Source organism: Symphalangus syndactylus, chromosome 22 (genome assembly GCF_028878055.3).
Source record: "Symphalangus syndactylus isolate Jambi chromosome 22, NHGRI_mSymSyn1-v2.1_pri, whole genome shotgun sequence".
NCBI lineage: Eukaryota > Metazoa > Chordata > Mammalia > Primates > Hylobatidae > Symphalangus > Symphalangus syndactylus.
The window spans coordinates 9,428,448-9,437,516 of NC_072444.2; the positions used below are offsets into that span (position 1 = coordinate 9,428,448).

Sequence of the window (9,069 nt, forward strand, 5' to 3'; positions counted from 1 at the left end):
CTATAATCCCAGCTACTTGGGAGGCTGAGGCAGGAAAATCCCCCTGAGCCTGGGAGGTGGTGGTTGCCATGAGCCGAGATCATACCACTGCACTCCAGTCTGGGTGACAGAGTGGGACCCTGTCTCAAAAAAAAAAAAAAAAAAGATAATTTCAAAAAATAAAAATACAAAAATTAGCTGGGCATGGTGGCACATGCCTATAATCCTAGCTACTTGGGAGGCTGAGGCAGGAGAACAGCTTGAGCCTGGGAGGCGGTGGTTGCATTGAGCCAAGATCAAGCCACTTCACTCCAGCCTGGGCGACAGAGCGAGACCCTGTGTCTCTCTCTTTTTCTCTCTCTCTCTCTCTCACACACACACACACACACACACACACAAAATCCAAACATGGGGTTTCACCCTTCATGAAACAAGAGTGTTTCAGGCAAAGAGAACAGCAGATGGAAGGCACTATTCTCACAATAACTTCATTAAATAGATTCTATTATTATTCCCTTTTCACAAATAAGAAAACTGAAACTCAGAGATTAAGTAACTGACCCACTAGGTGGTGTTGAAGCCAGGATGTAAGCTTCTGTCTACCTAGACTAGAGCTCATTCTTTTAGTTGCTAAACCAGATATTTCTATTAGTTTGCCCTTTCTTTCTAAGGATCATGTGAGTGGAATGGGATTATTAATTTAGATGTCTGCAATGCAGGAAGTTGAAATCGTGGCTTACAAACTATGCAAGCATGTCTGTGTCATTGTTGTCTATAAATTTTGCAACGACAGCTATTTAGTGACACAGCTCTTGTGCTAATGTCTGAATATTCATTTCAATTTAATATGATTCAACAGCTATGTATTGAGTGCCTACTACGTGCCAGGCATGGTGCCAGGCCTTGTCAGTTACCAAGATGATGAGACAAGTTCCTAGGTACTAGGCTAAAGATCGTGTTAATCACTAACAATTTTTAAAAAATAAATAACAAAGCCATAACCCTAGCAGTTAGAAACTGCAGGTAACTTATTGCAATAGCTACAGGTTTGAGCATCAACCATGTGCCAAGCACTGCATGAGGTACCTTAATGAAAATTTAAATGGTCATGATTGGCCGGGCGTGATGGCTCAAGCCTGTAATTCCAGCACTTTGGGAGACTGAGGCAGGCAGATCACCTGGGATCAGGAATTTGAGACCAGCCTGGCCAACACGGTGAAACCCTGTCTCCACTAAAAATATTAAAAAAAAAAAAAAAGTGGCTGGGTGTGGTGGCGTGTCCCTGTAGGCCTAGCTACTCAGGAGGCTGAGGCAGGAGAATTGCTTGAGCCTAGGAGGCGGAGGTTGCAGTGAGCTGAGACTGCACCACTATACCCCAGCCTGGGAAACAGAGAGAGACTCCATCTAAAAAAAAAAAAAAAAAAAAAAAAAAAGATGATGATCACAGCTAAAAATTAAAAGTGCTTTACTGTGAGCTCTGCGTTAAGCAGTTTACGTTACTATCTCCTTTAACTCTCATGTTCATTCCAAAAGGCTGATATCGTAGTTTAATGATATTATTATTTCTCATTTTACAGGTAAGGAAATGAGCTTTGGAGATTTTTGCCTGAGATCCCAGAGACAATAAAATAGAAGAACTAGAGATCAAACCCAGATATTCCTGACTCCAAATGTGAGCTCTAGACAATTACACCACGCTACCTCTGTAAGGAGGGTCAGCTAGTCAAAAATCAGGGGAATGTGGCATTCTATGTAGCTAAGCACATATCTAGAAAGGAAAAATAAATATTGGTGGTTTTAAAACTCTCCAAGAAAGTAAAGAACTTCATTCTATCATTTCATTCTGCCAAAATTTGCCTCTAGAATTATCTTTAAATTTAATTAATAACTGAAGTTTAGAATCTTTGGTATCAAGATATATTTCCTTTAATTCTTGTTTTATACACATGTAGGAAAGAAAATAAACTATTTTGCAAAAATCAGTGTCAGACAAAAAAGTGACCCCATTAAGAATGTGGTACAAGCTGTACCACACTGCTGTGCTTTGTAAACTAGGAGGGAAAAGTAATTCCACAGTAGGCAACCATGAGCCCTGGGCGGTATGAACATCCTGTCTCCATGATTACCTGTGACTATCAGCAGGGAGGTATGCAGTCTTGTTCCATATGTTCAGATATGGCCACAGGTGAAATCTGTGTGGCTAAGGAAGTGCACAGAATTGGCTCTGTGACACATGAACCAGGAAGATCAATGCTGTGTCCAGACATATAGATGTTTGTGTTTCCATCTGCATACCGGTCCTTTGTCTCAACATAAAAATGCAGGAAAATAAACTAATACTTATTGAGTACCACTTAGTATGTGTTATATTATTATCTCAACAATTCATTTAATATTGTAGAAACTGGAGTTCAGACAGGTAGAACTTATATCACAGCAACCACAACAAATTATTTATTATATATTATTACTAAAACAACAATAGCATCCATTAATTGATTGCATATTATGTGCCAGGCACTGTGCAGGGCATTCCACATTATTTCACTTAATCCTCATGACAACCCTGTGATATGAGGACAATTACCCATTTTACAGAAAAAGAAACAGACACATATGATGTTAAGCAATTTTCCAAGGTCACATGGTTAGCAAGTAGCATCTGTTTGTGTCTGTCCCCCCAACAATTAGTGTAAATTTCTTAAGGGCAAGGACTGTGTATTTTTTTTTTTCTTTTTTTTTTTTTTTTTGAGACAGAGTTTCGCTCTCGTAGCCCAGGCTGGAGTGCAATGGCACAATCTTGGCTCACTGCAACATCCACCTCCTGGGTTCAAGCGATTCTCCAGCCTTAGCCTCCCAAATAGCTGGGATTACAGGCACCCACCACCACACCCAGCTAATTTTTTTGTATTTTTAGTAGAGATGGGGTTTCACTATGTTGGCCAGGCTGGTCTCGAACTCCTGACCTCAGGTGATCCACCACCTCGACTTCCAAAAGTGTTGGGATTACAGGCGTGAGCCACCATGCCCGGTCAAGGACTGTGTATTTTTCAATTCTGTATTTCTAGGCCCTAACACTGTGCTTGGCACAGAGTAGAGATAATTCTATAAATATTTTTGAATAAATTAGTGAAAAACAAACGACTCCCAAGATAAGGGGCAGAGCCATAATTGAGATTTAGGTCTTCTTTTTTCTTCTTGTTATTTTTATTTTTTGAAACAGATTCTCACTCTGTTGCCTAAACTGGAGTGTAGTGGCATGATCTCGGATCACTGTAACCTCTGCCTCCTGGGTTCAAGCAATTCTTGTGCCTCAGCCTCCTGAATAGCTGGGATTACAGGCGTGTGCCACCATGCCTGGCTACTTTTTGTATTTTTAGTTGAGACAGGGTTTTGCCACGTCTCCTAGACTGGTCTCAAACTCCTGGGGTCAAGCGATCCCATATTTACATATTGCCCGCCCAAATCAGGGTCCTAATTAATGACTCACATGCCTGTTTCACAATGGAAATTTCTATTAGACATTTTCCATACAAGTAGAATAGAGTGATTCTACCTCCAGGTCTTTATGTTGCAGAAATACTAGCATAATATATAAAGATGTTTTACCAGGGTGTCTACTATTGATATTTCAGAAAAAAGTTTTTTTTTTTTTTTTTTTTTTTTTTTTGAGACAGAGTCTCGCTCTGTCGCCCGGGCTGGAGTGCAGTGGCGCAATCTCGGCTCACTGCAAGCTCCGCCTCCCGGGTTCACGCCATTCTCCTGCCTCAGCCTCCGAGTAGCTGGGACTACAGGCGCCCGCCACCGCGCCCGGCTAATTTTTTGTATTTTTTAGTAGAGACGGGGTTTCACCGTGGTCTCGATCTCCTGACCTCGTGATCCGCCCGCCTCGGCCTCCCAAAGTGCTGGGATTACAGGCGTGAGCCACTGCGCCCGGCCTTTTTTTTTTTTTAATTAAAAAAAAAAGGCCGGGCGCGGTGGCTCACGCCTGTAATCCCAGCACTTTGGGAGGCGGAGGCCAGAGGATTGCTTGAGCCCAGAAGTTTGAGACTAGCCTGGGCAACAAGTGAGACCCCCATCTCTATTTGTTAAAAAAAAATTAAAAATAAAAGAAAAAGAAAAACTATGAAAGATATCCATTAATGGAGGAATGATTAATAGTACATCTATTCTATAAAATATCATATAACTTTAAAGAGAGTAAGGTAGCTCTACTTACACTGATGTAGAAGAATGGCTAGAAGATTGCATTATGTGGAATAAACAGGTTTCAGAATGTTAACTATGGTTTAGTGTGCGTAATAGTAATCATGTCTTCAACGTTTTTGTTGTTGTTGTTGTTGAGATGGAGTCTCACTCTGTCGCCCAGGCTGGAGTACAATGGTGCGATCTTGGCTCACTGCAGCCTCCACCTCGTAGGTTCAAGCGATTCTCCTGCCTCAGCCTCCTGAGTAGCTGGGATTACAGGTGTGCGCCACCATGCCTGGCTAATTTTTGTAGTTTTAGTAGAGACAGAGTTTCACCATGTTGGTCAGGCTGGTCTTGAACTCCTGACCTCAGGTGATCTGCCTGCCTCGGCCTCCCAAAGTGCCGGGATTACAAGTGTAAGCCACCGTGCCCTGCCCTAAAATAGTGTTTATTGAATGCTTACAATATACTTGGACCTCTGCTAAGCATTTTGACTTCATAGACACAAAAAAGTGGGAAAAATGTGTCTCTTAAAATCAAAAATTGCATTTTGCGGATGGGGAAATTGGGAAGATGTTACTCAAAGGATACAAAATTTCAGTTAGACATGAGGAATAAGCTTAAGAGATGTATTGAACAACATGGTATTGGCCCAGGGCAGTGACTCATGCCTATAATCCCAACACTTTGGGAGGCTGAGGTAGGAGAATTGCTTGAGCCCAAGAGTTTGAGACCAGCCTAGGTAACAAAGTGAGACCCCATCTCTACAAAATTTTTTTTAGATTACCTGGGTTTGGTGGCGAGTGCCTGTGGTCCCAGCTACATGGGAAGCTGAGGCGGGAGGATCACTTGAGCCCAGGAGGTCGAGGCTGCAGTGGGCCTTATTTGTAATGATGGGGCAGTAAATGCAATAGAATGTTACAGGTAGAAAAAAAGATGAGTAGGAATAAGCCTGGCAGGCCCAAGAATACTGCATCTGGGCCAGAAATGAGAAAGTGAAGAAGTAGTCAGATATACTCAGGAATTAACATACCTTTGGTAACCCTGGAAGTAGGGGTGAAGTGCAGCTGCAACCACAAGGACTGGTGGAAGACCTAGTTCACTTCCTCTACTGCAGCCTCTCGGCAAAAGCACAGAGGTTTATTCTCTTGAGAGAGTAAAACAGACAATCTCTGGAATAAGGGTCAGCAGGCACCGTTAATGGGCCTATTTCAAAAAAGGGGAATTAGAATTTGGTTGGCTTTTCCCACACTCTGCTCCCAGAATGCTGGGCAAATGAGTCTTCTTCTTTGGGGAAAATGAAGCCAAATATGAAAGATCTAAAGATAATGGTACTGGGATCTCCCCCAAAATAGCTCTTCATGATCAGTGACCTAAGGGACACTGGTTCATAGACAAATGACCTCATGGCTGGTGTCTCCCATCTTCATGCACAGAACTTCCAATCAGCTTTTAGTGTCCAACTTTTATTCATGGGCAGGATGCCAAGGGTTACCAAACACAAGGTTTTCCTCTAAGAGAAAGGATAGAGACCAAAACAAACAAAAGAAAGAAACTTGTGAGACGCGCCAAGGCGTCGGTAGCGACAGCAGCTCCAGCGGGGCCTCAGAGATGCTAGCACCTCCCCCAGGAGACCTTTGCAGTCAGCCAGGCCCCTTCCCCACGGTAACCATGTGTGACCCAAAGGCTGTGATAAAAAATGCAGACATGTCAGAAGAGACAACAGGACTCGGTAGAGTGTGTTACTCAGGCTCTGGAGAAATATGACATAGAGAAGAACACTGTGGCTCATACCAAGAAGGAATGTGACAGAAGTGAAATCCCATGTGGCACTGCATGGTGGGGAGGAATTTCGCTAGTTATATGACACATGAAACTGTGTCCGGAATTGGTGGGTTCTTGGTCTCACTGACTTCAAGAATGAAGCTGCAGACCTTCGCGGTGAGTGTTACACCTCATAAAGGCAGCGTGGACCCAAAGAGTGAGCAGCAGCAAGATTTATTGCAAAGAGCAAAAGAACAAAGCTTCCACAGTGTGGAAGGGGACCCGAGCGGGTTGCCACTGCTGGCTCGGGCAGCCTGCTTTTATTCTCTTATCTGGCCCCACCCACGTCCTGCTGATTGGTAGAGCCGAGTGGTCTGTTTTGACAGGCCACTGATTGGTGCATTTACAATCCCTGAGCTAGACACAAAGGTTCTCCAAGGCCCCACCAGAGCAGCTAGATACAGAGTGTCGATTGGTGTATTTACAATCCCTGAGCTAGACACAGGGTGCTGATTGGTGTATTTACAATCCCTGAGCTAGACACAAATGTTCCCCGCGTCCCCACCAGACTCAGGAGCCCAGCTGGCTTCACCCAGTGGATCCGCACCGGGGCTGCAGGTGGAGCTGCCTGCCAGTCCCACACCGCGCGCCCACACTCCTCAGCCCTTGAGTGGTCGATGGGACCGGGCACCGTGGAGCAGGGGGCGGCGCTCGTCGGGGAGGCTCGGGACGCACAGGAGCCCATGGGGAGGGGGGAGGCTCAGGCATGGCGAGCTGCAGGTCCCGAGCCCTGCCCCGCGGGAAGGCAGCTAAGGCCCAGTGAGAAATTGAGCACAGCAGCTGCTGGCCCAGGTGCGAAGCCCCTCACTGCCCGGGGCCGATGGGGCCGGCGGGCTGCTCCGAGTGCGGGGTCCGCCAAGCCCACGCCCACCCGGAACTCGCGCTGGCCGCAAGCACTGCGCGCACAGCCCTGGTTCCCGCCTGCGCCTCTCCCTCCACACCTCCCCGCAAGCTGAGGGAGTGGGCTCCGGCCTTGGCCACCCCAGAAAGGGGCTCCCACAGTGCAGCGGCGGGCTGAAGGTCTCCTCAAGTGCCGCCTAAGTGGGAGCCCAGGCAGAGGAGGCGCCCAGAGCGAGCGAGGGCTGTGAGGGCTGCCAGCAGGCTGTCACGTCTCAAAACCAAACACTTCATCTACTTTTTTCTTTTTTTTTCTGAAACGGAGTCTTGCTCTGTCGCCTGGAGCTGGAGTGCAATGACGCAATCTTGGCTCACTGCAACCTCCACCTCCTGAGCTCAAGCAATTCTCCTGCCTCAGCCTCCTGAGTAGCTGGGATTAGAGGCATGTGCCACCATGCCCGGCTAATTTTGTATTTTTAGTAGAGACAGAGTTTCACCATGTTGGCCAGGCTGGTCTTGAACTCCTGACCTCTGGTGATCTGCCTGCCTCGGCCTCCCAAAGTGCTGGGATGACAGGCGTGAGCCACCACGCCCGGCCACTTCATCTACTTTTACCTGGGCTAAATGGCCATTCTTCTGTTCAAATCTGTTTAAAAGCATGGACTGTGACACACACCCAGTATCCATCCAAAAACAAGGACTGCACCCTAAATTCCAAATACCAGAGACTGAAATTTTCAGCCTTGCTAAGGGAACACCTCGGTCTTTGAACCTTGACTGTGTTTTGTACAGGGCATTCTCTGTACTAGTTTCTTGTGGTTATAAAACAGTAAAATTTAAAAAAGGAAGAAAGAAACTTGTAGGAAATTGAGACAATGCAGAGAGAAAACTTTTTCTTATTTTAATTAAATATTTATTTATGGCCGGGCGCGGTGGCTCACGCCTGTAATCCCAGCACTTTGGGAGGCTGAGGGAGGCTAATCATTTGAGGTCAGGAGTTCAAGACCAGCCTTGTCAACATGGTGAAACCCTGTCTCCACTAAAAAATACAAAAATTAGCCAGGCGTGGTGGTGGCCACCTGTAATCCCAGCTACTCGGGAGGCTGAGGTAGGAGAATCGCTTGAACCCAGGAGGCAGAGGTTGCAGTGAGCCGAGATGGCACCACTGCACTCCAGCCTGGCGACAGAGACTCCATCTAAAAGAAAAAAGTTGAGGAAATATCATAAAATAATTTAAAATATTTTCCATAAATTTCCAGATTGAAAGGGCCCACTGTGTGCTTAGCACAATGAATGAGAATAAATCTACATCATGACTCACCACTGTGACATGTCAGGACCTGCAGACAAAGACAAGATTCTATCAGTTTCCAAACAGAAAAGATGTAAGTCCCACATAGCAGATCAGAGATCAGAATGGCTTTAAACCTCTCAATGGCAAAACTTGAAGAAAAAGAACGGAGGAATGCCTTCAAAATTCTGAAAGGTGATGATTTCCAACCTAGGATTCTGTACCTTGTTAAAACATTAACATCAGCCGGGCGCGGTGGCTCATGCCTGTAATCCCAGCCCTTTGGGAGGCCAAGGTGGGCAGATCACAAGGTCAGGAGATTGAGACCATCCTGGCTAACACAGTGAAACCCCGTCTCTACTAAAAATACAAAAAATTAGCCGGGCGTGGTGGCGGGCACCTGTAGTCCCAGCTACTCAGGAGGCTGAGGCAGGAGAATGGCGTGAACCTGGGAGGTGGAGCTTGCAGAGAGCTGAGATGGCGCCACTGCACTCCAGCCTGGGCCAGAGTGCGAGACTCTCTCAAAAAAAAAAAAAAAAAATTAACACCATCATTCAAATATGTGGGTAAAGACATAATCAGATATACAAGATCTAAACATTTTTACCTCTGATGCATCATTTCACAAGAAACTACTGGCAGATATGGTCTACCAAAACCGGAGGGCAAACAAAGATACAGTTCAGGTAACTTTAGATAAAATTCTGGAAACAAGAAATAGGAAAGTCAATACAGGAGAAAAGCAAAAGGAATCCTCAAGAGGAGGGAGGGGCTGGGTGTAGTGGCTCATGCCTGTAATCCCAGCACTTTGGGAGGCCGAGGTGGGTGGATCACGAGGTCAGGAGCTCAAGACCATTCTAGCTAACACGGTGTAACCCCATCTCTACTAAAAATACAAAAAATTAGCTGGGCATGGTGGCATGCGCCTGTAGTCCCACCTACTTGGGAGG

The 9,069-nt window shown here is 45.7% G+C and overlaps 1 pseudogene; it reads left to right on the top strand.

The window, feature by feature from the left end:
• Positions 1–5,749: 5,749 nt before the first annotated feature.
• On the top strand, positions 5,750–7,515 carry LOC129472696 (dynein light chain 1, cytoplasmic-like; annotated as a pseudogene).
• The last annotated feature ends 1,554 nt before the right edge of the window (positions 7,516–9,069 follow it).